Here is a 27,318-nt window from a genome sequence, read left to right as displayed (position 1 = left end):
AAGAATCTTCACTAGGGTGAGCCATCCACAGAAAATTGGCACTAGGCTTGTTACCCTCAGAGCCAGGATCTTAAGGCTCTGTAAAAGGTGAGCTTTATACCAATTTAACATTTTAATGTTTTTAAGCATACGTACTACACATTGGTTGTCTCTCTATCTATATTCCCTTTGGAGGAATGGTGTGATGCTGCCTTAAGAGCATAAAAGCTTATCTTATGGAGCAATTTCTGTAGGCTCCTTACATGTGAGTAGTTTGGTTTGACCTTATTTTAAATTGTGATTTTAAGTACTATCTGCACTATTTTTTTTGTTTCTTTTATTTCTCATATATTTGGCATACACCTGTTAAGACTACTAATGTGATCTAACACGCAAAACTATGTAACATCTACATAAAATAGAAAAATAAACAGAACGTAAACCGGGCCTTAAAATGGCCAGATTAATACGTTGAAAGACAGAGAATGGTCAAGCGAAAGCCGAGGTCAAGGAAGCCAGAAATACACAAAATTGATAAGAAAGCCAAGTCAAGGAAACCAGAGATCAGAATAGTCAGGAATAGCCAAAGTCAGAATACTGGGAATATCAATAACAAGGACAACAACAACGCACACTCGGGAACCAGGAACGAAAACCACAACAGGGCGGTAAGCTACAGAAATTTCCACAAACATAGAAAAGTGCACCAGAGCTCGGAATCCCTTAACTCCTCACTTACCGACCAATTTGTTCTACGACCGGGTCGTAAGAACCGAACCCGGTCGATAAGTGAGGAGTGTCTGTATAAGTATATTTTATACTGGGATTTTGTCTATTTCACTATAAAAGTAACTCACTAACTGTGAGCCAGACATATCACACATCATTGTAGTAGCAATGGCATGTTGTGGCTTTCAAAAAAGTTAAAAATCCCAGGATTTAAAACATTTGCATTAAGGTATTCTGAACTAGGTAAGTGACTAAAACCATGTATCAATCATTATCCTTCCATTATTTTTAGTGAGAGTGTTGAGCATTTGTCAAGTAGAAGTTTATGGGATATGTGTATTAGTCAGTGTTATTTATGAAAAGACATGTATGAAACTGCTGTATGAACAAGAAAATTCTATGGAGCACATTTACCTTCTTGGGGGGAAGCGAGACTGATCCTGTCTGAGATAGTTGGAATACATGTGGCATATACTTTTATGGGTGGAAATAATTACCCCTGGACACTCAGGAAGTGGGTTTATTATTAGTTTTTCTCTGTTCATTCACATTTATATACCCTTATGCTGGTTCTGTGGTTTTGGGTCCTGATCAGATGTTTTTGTGCAAATATTATGGGGTATATACCATAAGCACTTGCGATTATAGATCGCGCTCTAAACCCCTATACATAACGAATGTTTGCCCCTATGTATAATTAATATGGGTTCTGTATTATAGTCATTTATTGCTGTAATTTTTGGCCCCTTTTTGAAAAGGTAGAAATAACTTTTAGGGGCTTATACCTTTCTTCTGTGTCTTCTATGAAGAGTCAGATTTATTTTAAGGTCTCTACCATCCGGTTCGTTTGTTTATTTATATTTGCATATTTCTATGTCGGTTCTTTGGTTTGGTACAGATATTTTTGTGTAAATATCATGGGATATATTACATATTATAAGTACTGGTGATTCTAGATCGCTCTTGAAGCTTATTGTCATTTATATACACGATCAGTACCTGTCCCTTTAAGTTACATGGGTTCTGTACTATAGGTGTTTATTGGTACATTTTTGCCTTTTATGTTTTAAAAAAAAAAAAAAAAAAATTATGTATGTATATGGATGTTTCAGGGGTTTACCCTTTTCCTCTGTGTGCTCTATGGGTAGCTTTACTTATTATTTTCGTTGTTATCTTCATTCATCCTTATTCAATTTTATTTGTTCACTTATTCTGTACTTAATGGCTAATTGATGGGTGTATTTAAAGTTCGAACTGTGGCTGTTTCTGCATCTTGAGAAAGTCCCGTGGGCGGGACGAAACGCGTCGATAAGCCACAGCTGTTAGCTCGACACCCTGATCAGCTGTTGCAGGAAGAGGTCGGGTGCAGGAATCCCCGTGAGTATCTACTTGAAGCGTGTTCTGCTGCCGGCCGGTCTTCGTACACCGCGGTCTTTTTTGAAGGCACCGACCGTGGTGCAACGTGTTCCCTGTTGGAGTGCCTTCTCTACTCACCGCGGTCTTTTTAGAAGATACCGACCGCGGTCCAGCACTACACACCTCACACGTCGGACTTCGTCCTGCTCCCGAGTATTCCTCTGGTTTATACCTCGGTGGGGGCCCCCACCGAGGTAAGGTACTTTTATTGAGCTTTCTCATTTATATTTTGTTTCATTGTTAAAATCATTGTGTGTTGTTTATATATCTAGATAGCTATATTATATCATACATCATATATTATATTAATCTTATCAATTATAGATCTATCTAGCTATCTTTTTATTTATCATTTAATAATAAATACATTTATATTTGTATAAATTTTGGTTATCTTTACAGTTTATTTAGGAGCGCACATGCATTTTATATCGTGAGCTTACACTCAAATTTAGTCGCTTGTATATGTATGTTGCTGCCCATTTTATTTATTTTTTGATATTTACTACACCGTGTTCTTTGATCTGTTACTTTTCATATATTACTATATAAGCGCATGTTCGAGGTGTATCGTTTAGCTACCCATTTAGATATATAAATTTCTTTTCCTATTCTGATTTATTCAATTTCTTTCATTTATATTATTTAGAACTCTATGATGAATCTCCATAGTGTCAAAGATAGGATTGATAGGAGAGTTAATCTCTTAAATGTAGGTGATCCAGAGAATGTAGAAACTGCCCCAATTACTGAGGTTAATATACATAAACTTTTCTTTGAATTAGAGAAGACTCTCAAGACCGAGATGAGGGATTGGTGGGATAGTGTTCTTTTGAAAAAATATGTGGAAAATAAATTTATCCCCAGGGGTCTAAGATTTGACAAACAACCATTTTTTAACGACAATACCCCTTTGGAACAGGAGTGGTTGAACGCCCTTGATTCTTGTTCATTTGTACTGATAGACATTCTTATCAGATATAGGGAGTCGAGGCTCGCTATTACCGAAAATAAAATAAATGACCTCCAGGATAAGATCAGTTCTACCCAGCAACAGCCTACCGCTATCTCAAAATTAGATGAGGATACTAATCGTAGACTGATCAGTTTTGAGAAAGATCTCACTGAACGTAAAAGCAAAAAGTTCCAAAGGGATAAGCTTGATTACCAGAATGGGCAGATAAGGAACTGGCAGAGAAAACACAATTCTAGGCATACCCCTATTATTAAGGGTCAGCCCATGTCATCAGTAAAGCGCTCCAGTTTCCACTACTCATATTCCCCTTCTAAAGGGATCCAGAGACAGAAATATAGGTCCTATGCTGATACAGTTAAAAATGACCTGAGTGCATCTACTTCCACTGGGACTAAGTTTGAATATAGGAAGAGTCATCGTCCCACGCCTTCACGTAATAAAGGCGAATCACCCAACCCGAATCATACTGTGTTGGGAAGAAATAGTCGACATTACAACACTAGGGAGGAGGGGTCTGGGAGGGGAGTTGATCAGGTTCTTGATCTAGGTGCCAAACCCAAGCAAAATTTCCCTTATAGGAGCAATGGTCCCAGTACACGTGATCATTTTTTAGAGCTGGCCCCCCCTCAAACAGTAGGGGAGAGAACCTTCCCTATGTTCAGAAACATGCACAAAAAGAGGGGGGCCCCCATAGGGGAACAAGAGGAAGGAAGGAACAGTCCAGCCAAAATGAGATGTATTTGAGAGGTCTGTTCAATCTATCCTCCCATACTCTCAACACAGGAGAAATCTCCTTGCTCAACAAAGGATTGAAATATGCCCCAGACAGATTACCTAATATCATTGATCTGTTTAAGGACCTTAACTACTTTGTCAGGAAACTGACTGTAGTTAGATCCTTCAACATCAGAGATTCTAAAGGCGTGGAGGTTTGTCCTAAAACCTTTAATACTCCACAGGATAAAATTGTCTTCTATAATTTAATTTCTCTTCTGGATGAACAGGAAGGGCCATCAAGTCAGTATGAGGATACATCAAACATTATAGAGGCCATTATTCCATCTGGCCTTAAACCCCCCTCTATGTATTATCCCCAGATAGATAAAGGTCCGTATATCCAAATGTTTTATGATTTGGTCTTGAACGACCTGAGAATTCTCTGTAATAACCTTAAAAAGAGAAAAGATCGAGTTTGCAGTAATTTGGATAAAGCTGAATTAGCAGCTATCACCAGTTTGAAAACTAATAACAACCTCATCATTAAAGGGGCGGACAAGGGAGGGGGGATTGTTTTGTTGGATAGAGCTGCTTATCTGAAGGAATCAGAGCGAATACTCAAAAATAGAGATTATTATGAGGTCTTGGGAAGTGATCCCACTTTGCGCTTCAGGGGTGAACTGAGAGACCTCATAGAAGCAGCCTCACTGTGTGGTGCTATTGACAAAAAAGAAAGGAGCCTTTTTCTTTCAGCACAAGGAGAGATTCCCATTTTTTACTACCTGCCTAAGGTGCATAAGTCCCTTACCAACCCCCCTGGCCGCCCTATAATATCGGGTATAAATTCATTGATTTCACCTATCTCCAAGTGGGTTGATTTCCATCTGCAAAGATATGTTCCCCATTTGCCATCCTTTGTGAAAGACACAGGACATGTGTTGTCCCTAGTTAAGGAGATTGAATGGTCTGAACAATATTGTTGGCTAACGATAGACGTAGCAGCCCTCTATTCAAACATTGACCACACTTTGGGCCTAAAAGCCCTTTCCCTTTACCTAGGAGCAGATCCACTCCTTCCAGAGAAACAATCACAATTCATTATTAGTTTCACTGAATTTATGTTGAAACACAATTATTTTGAATTTAATGGAAAGTTCTTTATACAGAAGAAGGGAACTGCGATGGGGGCGAGTTTCGCTCCTTCCTACGCAAATTTGTTTATGGGCCATTGGGAACAAGAAATGATCTTTGCGGAACCACACTGGATGGAGCGGCTCGCCCTGTATCGAAGATTTATCGATGACATTCTAATTGTCTGGAGGGGTGATTGGAAAGATATAGACAACTTTATGACCTACATTAACAACAACAGATGGGGTCTTTCTTTCACGCATAAGAAACACAGGTCCACAATTGATTTTCTAGACCTAACTCTTACAGGTCTTGGGAACAGAATCATCACCAAAACTTTCCAAAAGAGTGTGGATGTAAACGGTTATTTACACGCCAATAGCTGTCATCATCCCACATGGATACATAACATCCCTCTGGGACAATTCATCAGAATCAAACGGAACTGTTCGTTTCTGTCTGATTATGAAAGAGAATCCTTTGTTCTATGTCAACGTTTCGTTGAAAAGTCCTACCCATCGCACAAGATACTGAACGCTTATCTAAAAGGGCTTAATTATGGTGATACTTCCACCCTTGGGAATCATGTTATGGATCTTCCCAGCTCTAGGCAATCCCTCGTAAGTACATATCACGAGCAGAAATCACACACAGATGAGCACTATATGATTCTCCAACTTTTGGACAATGTTCAAGTCCCGAAATGTAAGGCAGCTAAGTTTAACATCAGCACCAAGGAAGTGGGTAAGGGTACTACACCTATCTTTACAACTTCTTTTAGTAAAGCATATGATGACATCATCGAGATCTTTCATAAGTATTGGCCCATTTTGAGGAAAGATCCTTGGCTATCTTTTTGCATTTCGGATTCACCAAGAGTCACATTCAGGAAGGCACCTAGCTTGAAGAACATTCTAGCACCCTCCAAATTGCCATGCCACAAAGAGAGGAAAACGACACTGACAAAAAAGGGCTTCACAAGTAAACGTTGTGGTCACACTAAATGCCTGACATGTGGCTATATTTGGCATTCTACCTCGAGTTTTAGCCCCTTTAACAGCTCTGAATACTTTTTTGTTCAATCGGATATCAGCTGTAACACCTCCTTTGTGGTATACTTGTTAATTTGTCCCTGTGATCGGCAGTATGTGGGCCAAACAATAAGACCCTTGAAATGCAGGTTCCGTGAACACAGAACAGCTATAATTCGTAACAACTGCAAATCTTCAGTAGCTCGACACTTTTCTACCTTTCACGATAATAATCCTTCTGGCATTAGGTTATTGGGCCTAACGCATATTCCCCCATTCCAAGATATGGCTAAAAGGAAGAGGGAACTTATCAAATGCGAATCCATGTGGATTTTTAGGTTGAATACCATGACACCCAACGGCCTGAATGAGGAGTTAGATTTGTTCTAAGGGCTTTATTATTAGTTTTTCTCTGTTCATTCACATTTATATACCCTTATGCTGGTTCTGTGGTTTTGGGTCCTGATCAGATGTTTTTGTGCAAATATTATGGGGTATATACCATAAGCACTTGCGATTATAGATCGCGCTCTAAACCCCTATACATAACGAATGTTTGCCCCTATGTATAATTAATATGGGTTCTGTATTATAGTCATTTATTGCTGTAATTTTTGGCCCCTTTTTGAAAAGGTAGAAATAACTTTTAGGGGCTTATACCTTTCTTCTGTGTCTTCTATGAAGAGTCAGATTTATTTTAAGGTCTCTACCATCCGGTTCGTTTGTTTATTTATATTTGCATATTTCTATGTCGGTTCTTTGGTTTGGTACAGATATTTTTGTGTAAATATCATGGGATATATTACATATTATAAGTACTGGTGATTCTAGATCGCTCTTGAAGCTTATTGTCATTTATATACACGATCAGTACCTGTCCCTTTAAGTTACATGGGTTCTGTACTATAGGTGTTTATTGGTACATTTTTGCCTTTTATGTTTTTTTAAAAAAAAAAAAAAAAAAAAAAAAATTATGTATGTATATGGATGTTTCAGGGGTTTACCCTTTTCCTCTGTGTGCTCTATGGGTAGCTTTACTTATTATTTTCGTTGTTATCTTCATTCATCCTTATTCAATTTTATTTGTTCACTTATTCTGTACTTAATGGCTAATTGATGGGTGTATTTAAAGTTCGAACTGTGGCTGTTTCTGCATCTTGAGAAAGTCCCGTGGGCGGGACGAAACGCGTCGATAAGCCACAGCTGTTAGCTCGACACCCTGATCAGCTGTTGCAGGAAGAGGTCGGGTGCAGGAATCCCCGTGAGTATCTACTTGAAGCGTGTTCTGCTGCCGGCCGGTCTTCGTACACCGCGGTCTTTTTTGAAGGCACCGACCGTGGTGCAACGTGTTCCCTGTTGGAGTGCCTTCTCTACTCACCGCGGTCTTTTTAGAAGATACCGACCGCGGTCCAGCACTACACACCTCACACGTCGGACTTCGTCCTGCTCCCGAGTATTCCTCTGGTTTATACCTCGGTGGGGGCCCCCACCGAGGTAAGGTACTTTTATTGAGCTTTCTCATTTATATTTTGTTTCATTTTTATATCATTGTGTGTTGTTTATATATCTAGATAGCTATATTATATCATACATCATATATTATATTAATCTTATCAATTATAGATCTATCTAGCTATCTTTTTATTTATCATTTAATAATAAATACATTTATATTTGTATAAATTTTGGTTATCTTTACAGTTTATTTAGGAGCGCACATGCATTCTATATCGTGAGCTTACACTCAAATTTAGTCGCTTGTATATGTATGTTGCTGCCCACTTTATTTATTTTTTGATATTTACTACACCGTGTTCTTTGATCTGTTACTCAGGAAGTGGGGACATGACAGCTGCCCACAGAGTTTGGGGCTGAGCTAAAGAGGCAAGGAATACAATGTATCTGCTCTCACATTTAATTTGTCTGTTTATTTGAGAAAGTAAGAAAACCCACGGGCCGCAAGTTTGACATGCTTGCTCTATATCCACTATACACACTCTACATCCACTATACACAGTCCGCATACACACATACACTGCATCCTTGTGGGTGGGCCTTGGGATGGGCCCTGTGGGTAGACGTGGATGGGCTCAGGTCTTAAGCTGTGTAAGGGTGCCCAACATTTCTGATGGCAGCTCTAGGACAGTTGTTTTTGTAGTTGGAGTGTCCCATATTTGATTGTGACCAAAGGAACTTACATGTTTAATCAGCTGATTTCCTTCTCTGGCATATGAGAACTGCATAATGTTGAAAGCTCGTTTATGGCAAAGTCTTATGGCTTATAATATGTGCCTCCTCGAATAAATCTGCTTTCCATCACTTTGTCTTACTGATGTTGAAAAGCCTTTTCTCAGTATATTTGCCTAGCATATATCATTGCTCTCCACTTTCAACTGTGTACTCTTCAAAATCAAGTTCTCTAGAAATATTGGTTTTCAGTAAGTATTAGATATGTGCATGGTGGAAAAATTCGGTTTGGCTGAAACTTTTATTTCAAATTAGAAATTTAGTTTCTTTATTTGTTTTCAGTCTGTTGGTGGTTGACTGGTTGAGCTCTTAGCAGTGTTCTAGTAGATTTTTTTTGGTATAATTATGTGGTATTTTTTAAACTTTTTTTGTTATCATAATTTGCCATATAGGGTCTACCCTCACCACCCAAATTCTATAAATAAAATACTTGTCACAAGCCTTACCTTTTTATTTCTTGAATGCTATTCATGATCATGCTGTTAAGGAAAGCACTTTGGTCACACGTTGGGCATCGAGAGTATTAAGAATATATACACTAGGTTCACCTGTCCCAGATGACTTTAGAGACAATTAAAGACAGTTTCTACATACAGTTCTTCCCACAGAATACCGGTAAGTCCTTTCTCCCTGGCTTAAGATCACCTATGCACTAACTGAGTGCTCGGTATTCAGCAGTTGCTACACAATAATGGAGAAAGAGCAGCCAAAGATAATGTTTCACTTATGTTCTGGAAATGCAAGCTGTCAAAAAATCTCTTTATCACTGCTATGTTAACAACAAGGACAAGCAGAATATTAGGATCTACAGAAACATAAGATAGGAACCTTAAATCATCAGGTAATTTACTTTAAAACCTTTCATTATACACTTTCTGAAAGGCTGCTGACTAATTCTTAAAAAGTGAAATAACCGATGGGCACAAAATCCTACAAACCGTCATACAATACAACTGAAAATTCACCTATGTTCAAGGTGCCAAGATAAACAAAAAATACTTATAATTAAAATAATTTATACTTCATGTTATGCTATAAAATTGCAGAACCTCCTTAAAAGCATAAATGGTTCCTCCGACCCAATTATTATATTTTTCTCCGTAGATGATACATTTTTTGGAAACCTACCCATATTTCTCTTTTTATACTATTTCAATATGTGTGCCGTCTTTTTCAGGAATACTCCGTTCATCGAGTTGGGCGCATCACAACCAACTTGTTACTACAGGTATACCTTAATCAAATAGTAAGAGTTTAGCAAAAGTGGAGTCACTCACCAGTGATTGAGATGGAGCCTTAGGTGTAATTAGGCTAATTTATTGTGCCTCCAACGCTCCTTCAAGTGGTGGTCAACCCTTGTAGTAGTGATGGTGTGAGTTCAAATGGCCGGGATACCAGTGTTGAGAACAGAACTCCTTCCCAGGGCAAAAGTCTCAGTAGATGTAAGAAATGATGCAAATTAAATGAACTTTAATAATTAAATTCCTTAAAAAAAAAAAAAATAAATAAAAGTATAAAACCAATATCAAAGTGTCTAAAACACATTTCACTAGTTATAACAGTCTTCCGCAGTCAGTAAATGCTAAATGCCAAGTCTGCTGTTCAAATAGAATGCCAAATGGGTGCGAGGTGTTAAAATGATATATAAATCTAATTTATATGCTGCTTATTATTCTATTGATATCCCCACCTCTTCTGGGTTGGTTTACTTTTTTTCTTCCTAAAAAAATTAACCCTTTCGGATTAGTATTTTGTTTTATTTGAAAATGCAAGGATACACTGTGTTGTTTAAACCCCTCTTTAGTATTCCTCAAAATGTTAAATTTTTAAAAATATTTGTATTTATTATTTCTCTATATATCCTAATGTTTAGAGGTCTAGTTTTTCTTCCACTATATCTTAAATCACAAGGGCAACTCATCAGGTAGATCATGCTTTTAGTAAAGCACTCAATTATGTCTTTTATGTTATTCACCTCTTGTCGGATCTCTATCTCAGTGGTCACTTTCATTGTACTCTTTGTATTCCGACAATTCAGACAATTTCCGCATCTATAGAAACCATTAGTAATGTTAAAATTAATTGATCTTCTAGTTCTATTTTGATAATCACGATTGACCATCCTGACCTCAAATTCTTTGCTCCACTACATATAAATCTTGGTTTCTCAGGGAGTATATAACATGGAATAATATCTTCACGTAAAATAGATCAATATTTATTCATTATCCTTCATATTTGTTTCATCTGTTCAATTATGCTAGAATATGAATGGTGGACTTTCCGGATGTATATTCTGTTTTCCCTTCTTATACGAAATTAGCAATTTCATATACGTCTTTGCTACGTTTCCCCTTGTCATTTGCAATTCTTGTTTATTATTTCCTTTTCCTCAAACGTCCATTGGCATTTGAGGGATTGTTTATCATATTCTTCCTCATCCATACAATTTTTCCCAATTCTGAGGAATTGTTCTCTTGGCAATATTATCACACCAACTGGGTAAATGACAGCTCCCCCCCCCCCCCCCCCAATGTAATTGTTACAGTCCACTTGTTTAAATAATGTGCAGATTTTTAGAGTTCCATCTTCCACATAAACTAAGTCCAAAAACTTTACTTCTTTTGTACTCCAAGTGGTTTCCAATTAAATTTTGTTATGGCTTAGAGTTAATTTTGCAGTAAAATATTTAGCCTTTCCTCTCCACCTTTCCACATGAAGAAAATGTTGTCTATATGCCATCTATTGGTGACCAGGTATGCAATTCATGTCCTCCCAATAGGACATGAAAAAGTTTGCATAGTTAGGAGAAAACCTGGTCCTCACAGGAGTTCCATCTTCTTGGAGGTAGAAATAGTTGTTTTGCAATATTAAACATATGCCTTCCAGTATGAATTCAATCTGATCCTGTAGGAGCTCCCCTGGTTGCTTGTAGGCCTCTATCATGTGGAATATTTGTGTACAGTGCTTTATTTTAAGGATTATTAACACCTATGGGTTATTTCACTCTTTAAAGGACCACTATAGGCACCCAGACCACTTCAGCTTAATGAAGTGGTCTGGGTGCCAGGTCCACCTAGGATTAACCCTTTCTGCTGAAAACATAGCAGTTTCAGAGAAACTGCTATGTTTACTTTAGGGTTAATCCAGCCTCTAGTGGCTGTCTCATTGACAGCCACTAGAGGCGCTTCCGTGCTTCTCACTGTGATTTTCACAGTGAGAAGACGCCAGCGTCCATAGGAACGCATTGAGAATGCTTTCCTATGGACTGGCTGAATGCGCGCACGGCTCTTGCCCCCGCACATTCAGCCGATGATGGGGAAAGGAGGAGGAGAGTCTCCAGCACCGAGGGAGCCCGGCGCTGGAGAAAGGTAAGTGTTTAACCCCTTCCTCTCCATCCAGCCTGGCGGGAGTGGGACCCTGAGGGTGGGGGCACCCTCAGGGCACTATAGTGCCAGAAAAACAAGTATATTTTCCTGGCACTATAGTGGTCCTTTAAGATTTTATATTTATGCATTTGTGTGGGGGATTTTTTGCACTTCTGCTCCCATAATAGTCTGCATGTGAATATTTTGGCACTTTCTTTTGACACTAAAAGTTATTTCAATTTCAGTCATTACTGCACTATATACAAATATATATGTTGCCACTGCTAACACTGGTTTAACACACCTTTGTTGTGTATAGTTTTGACTGATACTTGTTGGATATTTATGACAATACATGTTTTATTATGGATAATAATTATGTTATGTTCTAGGTCTTATGGCTTTCAATTTCTTTATCTGCATGGTAAAACTGTCCATGACTTATATGGCTTTTGACCTTTTGAAATTACATAGTTCTACAGGCTGAAAAGAGGCTGAAAAGACATGCATCCATCAAGTTCAGCCTTTCTCACATCTGTTTTTGCTGTTGATCCAAAAGAAGGCAAAAAACCCAGTTTGAAGTGCTTTCCAACTTTGCAACAAACTAGGAAAACATTTCTTTTTAACTCCAGAATGGCCATCAGACCTCTCCTTGGATCAAGAAGCTGTTACCCCATAAATTCAAAATAATATCTGTGAATATTATATTGTTGCAAGTATCCACCAGGTTGCTGTTTAAACATCTGGCATTGATAAACCACCTCTCCAGGTAGAGAATTCCACTTCCTTATTGTTCTTACTGTAAAAATAACAACAAGGATGTGGAATTATCTGCCTGGAATTACAGCTGAGACTGTAGCTTTCTTGTGTATTGTTTATTTTGTTACCCTTGTTTGTCTTCATTAATTTCTGTACAACTCCAACTCAATGAGATGATTACCAGCTTGTAATTTCTCTGTCAGGAACTCATTCCACCCATTTAATGTCTGTAAGTTGTCTGAAAATGACATCACCCTTTTTTAAAAACAGTAATAAAGCTTTGGGGATCATGCCATTTCCGCATACATCTAAAGTGCCACGGTCAGTCATCATTACTACTGTCCACAATTCCCTATATACATATGAACTTTATTTCCATGACGATCATCTAATAATTGCAATCATTCAGAGTTAAACACTGAATTGTATGTGATTGAAATGTGAATTACAAAACGTCGGCAATATAGATCTGAAAAAATTCTCCAACTCAACTATGGTAGCAACTTGGCTACTGTAGCATATATTTTGCTATAATGACCACAATCAAATACCATTCAGAGTTTATTGAATAATCCTAAATAGTGGAATAGGGTTGAGACATGTAAAATGAGCAGGCTTAAAAAGGGGTGTCTAAAGAGGAGTGGCTAATTTAACCACACCCTCAAAAGCACCTACAAAAATTCTTGCACTCAAGTGCCACTGAACCTTTGCTCTCCCTGTTTATACTGACATTCTAGGAAATCTAAAATATTGCTAGATAATAGATACTGTTTACAATATAATGCATTTCATCCCCCCCAAATATTTTCCACAAAGCAATAACAAATTAATAAAAATATATAAATTGTGTAAATTTACATAATTTTCATGTTTTTGTGAATAATAATCTTTGCAAAATATTGCTATTTTCTCATATGTTTATGTAATAGTTATGCATCCCATATTTCGAATAAATGTTATGCTAGATGTTTTCAGACAAAGTGTTTGATACTAAAAGGGTTAATAACCTCTGTGTATAGGGGCATTGGGAGAGTCAAGGGAGTTAATCATCCTTAAAGGACCAGTTATAAACTAAGACAACAAGGATACTGATAAGACTTTAGTATAGGTTGAGACATTAAATCTAAGTTTGTGTCAAACCTAAGTATGTCTAGGAGTCAAGGGAGTTACAATCCACAACATCTGGAAGGCAGGTACCCTTTAAGTCCGATTACAGACATTCCTTATACATTTTGTTGGTATTTTTCTGAAATTGCATTGCTACAAATGTCATTGGGCTCCTTGATAATACCCATAAGCAGGATTTTTTTTTATCTAATTTGTTCACGACTGCTGTATGTGACAAAAACACCATTTCTGTTTTTATGCTAACATTTTCGAACCTGTCTGAAATATTGAAAAGTCATAACATGTAATTTCTAAAATGTTACTCTCCCAATATTTTTATACACGTTAATCTAGTTAAAAATTAAAACAGTGTAAATATATATAATTTCAAATGTTACCTATCTCTGACCAGCAATCTATACACACATAGCACCTGTTTTACCCTACATTACAGTGATAGCTAATAGCTATGTACTTGTGTTTCAGATAAACGCTAAGCAATTTTGTTTTTCAAATGCTTAATAGAAAAGGGATTTATTTCACACTTTATTTATGTCTACATTCCAGATATGTTTATTCGCTAAACCTTGAATTATGAAAGGTTATTCACTAAACTGAGACTTGTCTGGATTTTCAAATTTAATGTCAAAATAGCAATACTGGAAAGATTCTGTATAAGTCCGCTATGCATCCAGTTTGGCTACTTTGGGCTTACATTTTAAAATTCTCACTTTAGTGGATACCATTGTTAGTGAATAGAAAACAGATTTGCAAAATGTATGCTAACATTATTTGAAATTTATTCCAAAATCAACTAGAAATATTTGTTTATATTTTGCAATTCCATTTTCAATTGACTGCAATTCTTCATTTAGTGATAAACCCCTTAATGCAGTGGCGGAACTACCATCGGTGTAGCCGGTGCAACTGCACCGGAGCCCGCATGGTGAGGGGGCCCATTGGGTGGCCCTAAGTGCATGGTATTGATGAACATAGGCACAGCCGGGTGTGATGGCCCTTTAAGAGCATCACTGGGTCCCTGTGGTGTCGGCAATGCCGGGAGGAAGTGACAGTAGATTACTTTTTTCCACAAGCAGAGGGAGCCACACAGGAAGCAGCACAGAGGCATGGGAAAGGTAAGAGAGAGCCAATTCCTGATCCACACTTCCTTTAGCCTGAGCCAGAACCTGAAGGACTCCAAGGAAGCCACTCTCCTGCGCACAGAAGGTATGTTAATGGGAGGGTGGCTCCAAATACATAATGTATGGCATGTATGTGTGTATCTGTGTGTGTCAGTTTGTGTGTGTATGTGTATCTGTGTGTGTCAGTTTGTGTGTATCTGTGTGTCAGTGTGTGTACCTTTATTAGGGTGTGTACGTGTCAGTGTGTGTATCTGTGTGTTAAGATGTGCATATATATCATTGTATTTATCGGAGTGTGCATGTATGTATGATTATGTATTTGTTTGTGTGTATGTGCATCTGTATGTGTCAATGAGTGTATCTGTGTGTCAAGTTGTGTGTATGTGTCAGTGTGTTTATCTGTGTGTGTATCTGAGGTTTTGTGTATGTGTGTATCAGTGTGTGTGTGTGTTTGTGTGTTTGTATGTATGTATCTGTATGTGTTATTGTGTATGTATATCTGTGTAACTATGTATGTATGCATGTATTTTACAGCGTATGTGTATATGCACATACATCTCAGTACTCATTCACAAACATTGCATATAAACCACTACATTCAAACTTCAATATTATGTACAAACACTCATTCATTCAAACACCAACACTACACAAAAAATCACACCTGAATGTAAAAGTCAACACTTGATACAAACACCCCTGCATTCAAATGTAAACACTACACACAAGTACAACACTGCATTCCAATGACAACAGTATAGATAAACAGGGCCGCCATCAGGGGGTGACAAACCCACCGGAGCCCGCACACTGATGGGCCCTATATCTTCAGGGGCCTGGTCAGCGCTGTGGCCGTGGTATAGCGCGACCAGGCCCCTTTAAAAAAAAAAAAACAACAACCGCAGCAAGTGCTGCTGGGAGGAAGTGGTCACTTCCTCCCAGCTCACTCCGCCCGGGAGGAGCACGCGCCCGGCAGTGAGGGAGAGCCACGCCGACTCCCAGTCCCATCAGCCCCAGCTACCCTCCTGCAAAGAAAATGTAAGAAACAGGAGGGTGGTTGGAGAATGAACTCTGTGTGTGTGTGAGTGTCTGTCAGTATGTCAGTATGTATGTATATATGAATGTATGTATATATGTATGTATGCCAGTATCAATGTATGTCTGTATGCAGAGGCGGCTCTAGACTTTATGAGGCCTTAGGCGAAACTCAAACATGAGGCCCCACTAACAAAAAAGTGTCACATGTACACATTGATGCACAGTTTACCTGTGTATGTGCCTGAGAGTGTATCTGATAGAGTATCCTTGTGTGTGAATGTATGTCTCTGTGAGCATGTTTGCTTTTTTGTCTGAGACCCTATGTGTATGGGGTAGCTGCTTGAAGTGTGTTGTGTGTATGGGGGGTGATGGTGAGAAGGAGAGGCGGGTGATGGTGAGAGGGAGGTGATGGTGACAGGGAGGTGATGGTGTGGGGGGTGATGTGAGAGGGGTGATGGTAATGTGAGAATGAGGGGGGGTAATGTGAGAAGGAGAGGGGTAATGTCAGAAGGGGGGGTAATGTGAGAAGGAGGGGGGTAATGTCAGAAGTAATTCTTGACCATTCCTCTTTACACAGTCTGCCCACAGGCGGTTTAGACGGTTTAGGCGGCCGCGAGGCCCCAGCCAGCGCGAGGCCTTAGGCGGCCACCTAAACCACCTAATTAGAGAGCCGCCTCTGTCTGTATGTCATTATGTATGTATGTATATATGTATGTATGCCAGTATCAATGTATGTCTGTATGTCATTATGTATGTCTGTCAGTATGTATGCATATTTGTCTGTATGTCTGTCAGTGTGTATGTATATATGTATGTCTGTATGTATGTATATATGTATGTATGTCAGTATCAATGTATTTCTGCATGTCATTATGAACGTATGTCTGTGTGTATGTGTGTATGGATGTATATATGTATGTATGTCAGTCTGAATGTATGAATGTATGTCTGTATGTCATTATGAATGCATGTGTGTATGGATGTCAGTGTCTGTATGTCTGTTAGTATGTCTGTATATGTATGTATGTCTGTAGGTCATTATAAATGTATGTGTGTATGGATGTCGGTGTCTGTATGTATGTCAGTGTGTATGTATGTATGTGTCTGTATGTATGTTAGTATGTGTCTGTCTGTCACTATGTATGCCTGTGTGTCTGTATATATGTGTATGTCTCAGTATGTGTGTGTCAGTATGTATTCCTCTTTACAGAACTGTTTCAGTTCAGCAATATTCTTGGGATGTCTGGTGTGAATTGCTTTCTTGAGGTCATGCCACAGCATCTCAATTGGGTTGAGGTCAGGACTCTGACTGGGCCACTTCAGAAGGCGTATTTTCTTCTGTTTAAGCCATTCTGTTGTTGATTTACTTCTATGCTTTGGATCATTGTCCTGTTGCAACACCCATCTTCTGTTGAGCTTCAGCTGGTAGACAGATGGCCTTAAGTTCTCCTGCAAAATGTCTTGATAAACTTGGGAATTCATTTTTCCTTCGATGATAGCAATCCGTTCAGGCCCTGACGCAGCAAAGCAGCCCCAAACCATGATGCCCCCACCACCATACTTCACAGTTGGGATGAGGTTTTGATGTTGGTGTGCTGTGCCTCTTTTTCGCCACACATAGTGTTGTGTGTTTCTTCCAAACAACTCAACTTTGGTTTCATCTGTCCACAGAATATTTTGCCAGTACTGCTGTGGAACATCCAGGTGCTCTTGTGCAAACTGTAAACGTGCAACAATGTTTTGTTTGGACAGCAGTGGCTTCCTCTGTGGTATCCTCCCATGACATCCATTCTTGTTTAGAGTTTTACGTATTGTAGATTCGTTAACAGGGATGTTAGCATTTGCCAGTGACTTTTGTAAGTCTTTAGCTGACACTCTCGGATTCTTCTTCACCTCAATGAGCAGTCTGCGCTGTGCTCTTGCAGTTATCTTTACAGGACGGCCACTCCTAGGGAGAGTAGCAGCAGTGCTGAACGTTCTCCATTTATAGACAATTTGTCTTACCGTGGACTGTTGAACAGCAAGGCTTTTGGAGATACTTTTATAACCCTTTCCAGCTTTATGCAAGTCAACAATTCTTAATCGTAGGTCTTCTGAGAGCTCTTTTGTGCGAGGCATCATTCACATCAGGCAATGCTTCTTGTGAAAAGCAAACCCAGAACTGGTGTGTGTTTTTATAAGTCAGGGCAGCTGCAACCAACACCTCCAATCTCATCTCATTGATTGGACTCCAGTTGGCGGACATCTCACTCCAATTAGCTCTTGGAGATGTGATTAGTCTAGGGGTTCACATACTCTTTCCACCTGCACTGTGAATGTTTACATGATGTGTTCAATAAAATCATGGCAACATTTCATTCTTTGTGTGTTATTAGTTTAAGCAGACTGTAAATGTCTATTGTTGTGACTTAGATGATGATCAGATCACATTTTATGACCAATTTGTGCAGAAATCCATATCATTCCAAAGGGTTCACATACTTTTCTTGCAACTGTACATGTTCTATATAATGATATGAACACTGGTAGTATTAACACTGCTAAAATTCTATTAATATATGAAGCAGAGGAAGGCAAACAAAACCCCTGGTAATGATATCTCACAGAGGGAAGAAAATTCCTTCCCAACCCCAGTTATGACAATCGGATTTACACCCTGGGTCAATCGCCTGATGTGTTTAATCTGCATGTTGCTGGATACATTAATCAAATTATAATAAACAATAATATCAGGAGTATGATACAAAAAATATGGTCCCTAATGTATTGGGTATAATATGCAGAATGCAGACCTTTGCCTGCAGATACAATCCAATACTGTGACAATACAGAGAAACACGATATGTCATACTCTAATGCACAGTACTGCCAGTACTGACAAATTAGCTCTGTGCTCACTGAGCTTATGTCCTATGTAGGGAACATTTTGAGAGAAAATAAAGCTCACTCTCCAATGAAAAGGGTAAAGTGTAAACGTGGTCCCTGCTTACATTCTATACACTAAAATAAGTGAAACTAAAGGGAAAGGCAGTCGGTGTATACAAAGTTTATACTCTAATATACATTTTACAATACAGTAATTTTTTTTCAGTGTCCAAAGAACTTACATTGTCATATGGGGAGGGGGGGGGGGACACAATACATTTACATACATTTCATTCTAAAACATAGGGTACATTATAGAGAGGTGGACCCTTACTCACAGAGCTTACATGCTATTATAAGTGTAGCATAATAAATGAGTACATAATTCAAGTCTGTGCATACAGAACATATATTCCATTGCACAATTTACATTACATATAAGTACAATTTACATTACCAAAGTAGCACATAGAGCATGGTCCTCACATTACACCTTACATTGTAATATAAATGTATAAAACATGGCCCTTGTTTACAGAACTTAGAAAACAGATTTTACAATTTAATTGTACTCACACACTTATTTGAAGGGTATAACATAGATAAATGTTTTACATTACAGAGCAATATATATCAATATATAATAACTCAATATCTTATAGTACAGAGAGCAGAGTTTTCAAAACATGCTCTAATATGTTCAATTGGTGGTGAGTGGCTAATAGGAATAAGGAGTGGAGACCTGACAATGGTACTGTTAGTGGTCCTCCCCTCGTCCCCCACCAATGAGTATTGAGTGGGAAACATTAATAGTGAGGGAGGACCAGCCTTGATCCACCGTACCCAGTCCCCATCCATTGGCATCAGAGCACACCAATAACAGTGGAGGACCTTCCAGTGGTCCTCCCCAAGCCCTCCCTATAGCCATTGAGTGGTGGCCTATCAGTAATGGGGTAGGGACCTGCAAGTGACCCTTACTTACCCAGCAATAACCCATAGACATTGCAATAGAAGGGGAGACCTGACAGTGGGCTCCTGCATAACTCCCATTAAATGCCAATAAAAACTCCAGTAGTACCAAGAAATGCCAAATCCACCTGGTATTGCTGCATAAAGTGCCTGTATCATTCTAATGTCCCCAAGGTTGTGGCCCTAGGGGGATCCGTTGAAGATTCTGCCTCTATTGTTAATACTAATACTACCCCATCTACCTGTCATGTGTGATGGAAGGATCTCTGGTAGCTCCTTCATCCCTGTTTATTTATTTTTCTTCTTTTGCCAGTGTGTGAGAGTTGGGGGACCCTGTGTCAGGAACATATGTTCAAATGCACAATTTACATTACAGAGATATAAGTAGCTCGTAGAGCATGGATCTCACTCCCTTGCTCACAGACTTTACATTATAGTATAAAAGGCACAATACAGAAAGTAGTCCTTGCACAGAGAACACACTGTGTTATATAGGCTACAATAAAGACAACATGGGGTGCAATACACCATATCGCTATTATGAAGAGGACATTTCTGGATATACGGTCCCTCACAAAGCTTACATTCTAATATAAGGGGTACCTTACAGAGAAAGGAGGTCTGTGCTCATAGACGCTATACTTTATATATCAAAACAAAACAATAGGGTGAGCCAGAGGATTAGGAATGAATACTCAATAAAACAACTGAATTCAAACAGATAATATGTGCTTGATAAAATTATATAAAATCATATATGCATAAAAGCAAACAAACCATAAAGTCCAAAGTGAAGTATAAAGGTATAGGTAAGTCTATAAAAGTTTGCCTTTATCTCCAGGTGAATATGTCTTCCAAATAGTTGAAGTCCAGGGAAAAGAAGAATTTCAATAGTGCAATATTTATAAAATATAATAACAGCTAAGGTAAAAGGAAATCCAAATTGGCCTACTCACATGGGATAGAGCTTAAAACTAGCTCTAGTGTGAAGCGCTTGCAGTGGTATTATTCCCCCACTTCTGGGATATGGTAGAAGGTATAGGCCAATGCGTATCTTGTCAGCAGGATATGTAAAAATACACAAAAAAGTGCAATGGATAGTGCTCTCTGTATAAAATATATATATCCAGGAGAATAAATAAATGAATAATACTCACATTTACCTGAGCACATAACCCGCTCAGGGTAATCAGCGTGGGTGGCATAATCCCCACCAGGGATACTTTGTGAGGTTCTCACTGGGAAGATAAAAACGTAATGCCAGATAATAAAAAGAAAGAAAAGAAAGGTATGTGGTACTAATATTGGTAATAAAAGATACCAAAGCCTTTATTTAGACAAATATTTTGATAAATTAAGTCCACAACACGTTTCACCCACAATGGGCTTTTTAAAGTGGTGATCACTGTTTTGTTTTGTTTTGTTGTTTGTCTTCTTGGGTTTTTAGGAGAGACTTACCCATGTAGGAGTGCTGCCTCCCCTTCCTCTGACTTAGCACTATTCCCCTCTTTGTTGTTGTATACTTTATATATGTATGTAAAACAAAGAATGTTTTGTTAAATGAGGTCCAAAAGAGCTTACACTGTTATATGAAGGGCAGAACACTTATAAAGGTTTTATAATACAGAGAAATACAGACAGTATAGGGTACAGTAAGAGAATAAAGAGCTCTGCTTTTACAACATAAGTTCTAATCTAGAAAAATAGGTTCCATGTCCAAGAGCATGGAGCTCACATTACAATATTAAAGATATAATGTGTGTTTACTGCACAAATACACATATACAGGGTTAGTCATTAAAATCCAGATACCTTGGATTGGCAAAAATAATTCAAAACCATTTGAGGACATTTGGATAGAAAAATCCCAACAGTGTTCAAAGAATTATCTATGTCTGGTTTTTGAAATCCATATGAAAAGACTTGAATGCTCACCGCAATACAGTTTTTTTTGGATCCAGATGTAAAAAATCTGCAAAAATAACCTATACACATACATGTGCACTACAACCCCTATACGCATACAAACACTCCTAGACACAATGCAACCCCCCGCATCCCCTAGATACACACAATACAACCCTCACATGTGCACACACACACACACCACCACCTAGCCCCACACACTCGACATGACCTATAAACCCACACACACTAGAGCCCCTAGCCACATATAGTACGCCACAAACTACAACACAAATAGTCTTCTATGCACACATGCAATCACACAACCTCCAAACACATAGAACACCATACAAAACCACAGGGAGCATCCACACAACACACTAACATAAATACTCCTCCTTTCTGGCTCCATCCCTCATAGTGGGCTGCTCTGCCTTTAGCTGCCAGGGCCGAATTTTTGTCCCAGTCCGGCCCTGGGTACAATACAGAGAAAGAAAGCCTGCACACAGATTGTACACTCTAGTATATATTTCACAGGTATATGCTTACCTGTTCTAATATACAGTTTACAATAGAGTATATATAAAAAAAAAATAGATGTCTGTGCACGCAAATATTACACTAAAATATACATTTTACAATAAAGTTCCATTGTCCAAGGAGCTTACTATCGAATATGAAGGGCAGAAAACCATTTTCCTCTGCACATTGCACATTTTTTTAATGTACAGGACACAATACAGAGAAAGAGTCTCGTTCTCACTAAGCTTAACGTTAATGTTGGCCCCTATTTAATATATGTTTGGATAAGCTTTTTAAACTATTTAATATTTTTTGATAGAATTTCTTTAAAATGTTTTAATATTTTGAAAAAAAAGCGTAATATTTCATTTTTTTTATATATAATATAGATTTTATATATAATTTTTTAATATTTTAGTATTTCAATTTTTACCCCCAAAATATTAAATCATTAGAAAAGCAAATGCAAAAAAAGATTAAATTAAGGCCATGATGGTAGCAACACAGAACATACACTTTCAACTACGTCATCCAAAACAATAAACCCTTCATTGTAAACTATTCTAGGAACCTAGTTTTTCCTGCACATGAAATGCATTCTACCCTTACCTCCTGTGCCACTTAACCCCACTCCCTCTAGAATGTAAGCTCATTTGGGGAGGACCCTAAACTTTCTTTATTCCTGTGTGTCCAATTCGTATTGTTGAAAATACTAGTCTCTTAGTACACCTATTGTACTGTGCTGTGGAATTTGTTGTCACTTTATAAATAAAATAATTTTGTATTTACAGTACAAAGAAAAGAGTTTTATTCCACTAAGCTTACACTTCAAAATGAACGGTGCCCTACGCAGAAAGAAAATTCTTGCTTAACGTCTACTATAAAGGTCACAGTACAAAATAGGTTAATTAACTAAACACAGAGCAAACTGTTTTACTATAGCAAAGTTGAAAAAAAATCTGATTCCGCTTTTTTGCCTCAATGTTTTCTTACAAATTCATTATAATTTGATGATTAGTGAATAAAGCTCAAAGAACAGAATTGCCTGCCAGCAGACCTCTCTTCCTTGTCCTATTTATTTTGAAAAGCTTACACTCTAACACTGAATACGCAATGCAGAGAGCTAACCAAGTTTACCCATTTATTTTTCTCCCTTGAGAGATCTTATTAAGATTATACTTTTACATCTCTACGTAGGTGAAATGCCCAATAACCATACTGCAGTATTTAAATGAAATCAAGGTTAACAGCTATAATTTCGACAATTGATATAAGGAAAAGCTGTGGTAGATCTTCTCTAGAAAACGACTCAATATGCTGGTACTCTTATGATGGATGATTTCTTTACATGTGTTCAAAATCCCAAACTATTTCTCTCCTTCTGATGGAACACTAGAAAAGGCTCTGCTATTGTGATGTCATCAACCTGTCAAACATGCTGTGATGTCACAATCAGACAAACACTTCCTTAGCTAATTAGTCTAAAAACAAAATAAACAATTGTCATGTTAAAATGTTGATATAAACAAATTCCATATAAATTCCATAAACAAACCCCCCCCCCCCCCCAATTATCACAAAGTTTGTCTCGAGTAGCAAAACATTTTCATCCATTACACTCATATAAATATTATTCTTAACTGGCAACAATATATGTCTGGTATTACATCTGGAAGTTTAACCCAGAAAAGCCAAGCTGTAAGAACAAATGAATGAAAGGATATATCCAGTTATTATGCTATTATTTATATAGCGCCAACAAATTCTGCAGCGCTTTACAGTGGGTGGATGAACAAACATGTAGTTGTAACCAGACAAGTTGGACACACAGAAACAGAGGGGTTGAGGGCCCTGCTCAATGAGCTTACATGCTAGAGGGAGTGGGGTAAAGTCAGGGCTCGAGTCCTGCAGGAACGCGTTGGAATGGCGTTCCTGCACTTTTTTTAGGGCAGGAACGCCGTTCCTGTTTGTGGTCCTGCAGGCACTCAGGGGGGCGGCAAAAAATGCCGCCCCCAAATGCCCCCATGTTCCCCCTGTCATGGGGGGCCCAAGAGGTGGCCTAATGGACACCTGATGGACCCCCCCGGCCGGCTCTTGTCTCTCTGTCAGACGCGGCGAGGGAGCTGTGTTCTCTCTGCTCCCTCTCGCTGCGCCATTTGCTGATGCTAGGAGCCGGAATATGATGTCATTTCCGGCTCCCTGCGTCAGTAGACAGCCCGCATGGCGAGAGGGAGCAGAGAGAACACAGCTCCCTCGCCGCATCTGATAGAGAGACAAGAGCCAGCTGCACTGAAGCTCCACTGGACCCCAGGGACAGGTCCACGCCAGCTCTCCAGGTAGGGATGCTGGGTGGACATTTTTAATTTAAAAAAAATATACAAATAATTTTTGTGTATATGTGTGTGTGTTGTGTGTCTGGGAGTGAGTGTGTCTGGGAGTGTATGTGTGTGTTGGTGTGTGTATGTGTATGTGTCTGGGAGTGTGTGTCTAGGAGTGTGTGTGTGTGTCTGTGAGTGTATGTATGTGTGTGTCTGTGTATGTGTCTGGGAGTGTGTTTGTGTGTATGTGTGTGTGTGTGAGTGTGTATGTATGTCTGTGAGTGTGTGTCTGGGAGTGAGTGTGTGTGTCTGTGAGTGTATCTATGTGTATTTGTGTGTGTTGGTGTCTGTGTGTGTGTCTGTGAGTGTATGTATGTGTGTGTGTGTGTCTGGGAGTGTGTGTGTATGTGTGTCTGTGAGAGTATGTGTGTATATCTGTAAATTTGTGTGTGTGTGTCTGTGTGTGTCTTTGTGTGTGTGTGTGTGTGTGTATGTCTGTGTTTGTGTGTGTCTTTGTGTGTCTGTGAGTGTACGTGTGTGTCTGTAAGTGTATGTGTGTACGCGTTTATATATGCATACAAGCTTTGTTTTTTTTTGGTGGTGGGGGTGGAACTCGAGTGAGTTCCCACACTTTATTCCCCAGGACTTGGGGTAAAGTGACACAAAAAGGTAAGGATAGTATTAGACTAATGACAGTTGCAAGAGAGGAATCAGTCGGGAGCTATTAACAGTTTCATTGACACATTTTTATGAAGAAGTGGGTTTTTAATGATTTTTTGAAGGAGTGGAGACTGGGCGAGCATCTAACAGAGGAGGGAAGCGAGTTCCACAGGAACGGTGCAGCCCTCGAGAAGTTTTGAAGGCGAGCATCAGAGGTGGGAGTACAGACAGAAGATAGAAGTAAGTCTTCAGCAGAGCGTAAGGGCCTACACGGAACATACCGTATTTTTCGCTCCATAAGACGCACTTTTTTTCCCCTCAAAAGTGAGGGGAAATGTCTGTGCGTCTTATGGAGCGAATATAAAGCTTTACTTACCTGTCTTGCAGCGTTGGCCGGCAGCACAGGGCGCACCGCGGTAGTGGAACTTGAATTTCATGTTCCGGTTTCCGGCGGGACTGAAAGGAAGTGTGCACAAGCTGAGTGCGCACTTCCTTTCAGTCCCGCCGGAAACCGGAACATGAAATTCAAGTTCCACTACCACGGTGCGCCCTGTGCTGCCGGCCAACGCTGCAAGACAGGTAAGTAATTATGGAACAAGGGGAGGGGGACAGTATGGGAGAGGAGAATATGGGGAGGGGGGGAGATGAAGTCTATGGGGAGGGGGGGGAGATGAAGTCTATGGGGAGGGGGGGGAGATGAAGTCTATGGGGAGGGGGGGGAGATGAAGTCTATGGGGAGGGGGGGAGATGAAGTCTATGGGGAGGGGGGGAGATGAAGTCTATGGGGAGGGGGGGGAGATGAAGTCTATGGGGAGGGGGGGGAGATGAAGTCTATGGGGAGGGGGGGGAGATGAAGTCTATGGGGAGGGGGGGGGGGAGATGAAGTCTATGGGGAGGGGGGGGGAGATGAAGTCTATGGGGAGGGGGGGAGATGAAGTCTATGGGGAGGGGGGGGGATGAAGTCTATGGGGAGGGGGTGGGTGAAGTCTATGGGAGAGATGAGAAGACTATGGGAGGGGGGGACACTATGGGACAGGGAAGAAAAAAAATATTCTGTACAAACTGTCCCATAGTAAGAAACACTATGGGACAGTTTGTTCAGAATATTTTTTTCTGGGTTTCTTCCTCTAAAAACTAGGTGCGTCTTATGGTGAGGTGCGTCTTATGGAGCGAAAAATACGGTACTTGTGTATTAGGGAGGATAGATAGGTGGGAGCAGCATTATGTAGAGATTTGAAAGCAAGAATCAGAATTTTAAATTGAGCCCTATATCTTTCAGCAAGCCAGTTCAGCTATATTGTGCTACAGTTTATAATTCATTTTTTTCCCCACCACAATTCACTGTTTAATGAATTATCCCTTTTATGTCAAGGGATTGTGGACTATCCACACGACTTGAAACAGGTCAGAGTGCTCTTTCATTTTTTTTTATTTTAATTTTTCTAAATATTTCCTGTGGATAAACTGCCTTTATTTTTAAATAATAGGTGTTCAAATACCATCTAAAGTAATTATTTTATCCCACTTGAAATACTTTCAGACTCTCCCTTTACAGCACATAATAAATGCTAAACCTCAGCAGCATCCACGGAAGATTGAAACGACAATATTAAAACCATGCTGGAATCGATTAAGTAAAACATTATGTTCCAGAGAACGTTGAACACTATTTTAATCCTTCAATGTCTTAACACATTGCATAAAACTATAATTTCAAGCAAACAGATTACCTTCTCGAGATTTGTTTACCGAAGACAAACATTTAAAATGCTCATGGCTGCAAATGGCAAAGGTTAAAGTGACATTCTCACTTATATCGGGTTAGTTACTAAAATGAGAATTGTTGGGAATTCCAAGTGAATTTCAATTTTTTTGCAAAAAAAATTGAATTGAAAAAATTATCAGCAATGCTTCCATTTTGGCAATTTTTTGTTTTTAATTCAAAACCATTACCTTTGAATTCTACATAATTAACTTCAAATTAACCTTTTATGCCTGACAATGCTCACTTCAGGAAATAATTGTAGAAAGAGGAGGACGGGAAGGTATACTCTCTGCACCGGAGTTCCACCGAAAAGCCACTGACTTGTTCTGTTTTTGAACTGTGCAGGGTCACTAGTAAAATCTGGATGGAAATCACTACTCAATATATTAAAATGGGTCCAGTAGGACTACCTAAACACATGATATTATTAGACAGACATTTCACTTATTAAATTTTTCTATTAAAAGTGATGGAACATTTATACTTCTACTGTTACTGCGTTACAAATTTAAAAGCAGCCATTAAATCTTTCTCATTTGTGACTATTGATCCTGCGGTCAGTTCTAGCTGTATTGTAATTGGCTGAAACAGTAAGAAACCAAACACATAGCTTTGTTGCCAAATGGCTCAGTTATATATATATATATATATATATATATATAGAAATAGGATAG

The sequence above is a fragment of the Pelobates fuscus genome, chromosome 9 (genome assembly GCF_036172605.1).
Source record: "Pelobates fuscus isolate aPelFus1 chromosome 9, aPelFus1.pri, whole genome shotgun sequence".
Taxonomy (NCBI): domain Eukaryota; kingdom Metazoa; phylum Chordata; class Amphibia; order Anura; family Pelobatidae; genus Pelobates; species Pelobates fuscus.
The sequence above is the reverse complement of the archived record's forward strand: the minus strand, read 5'-3'. Positions refer to the sequence as shown.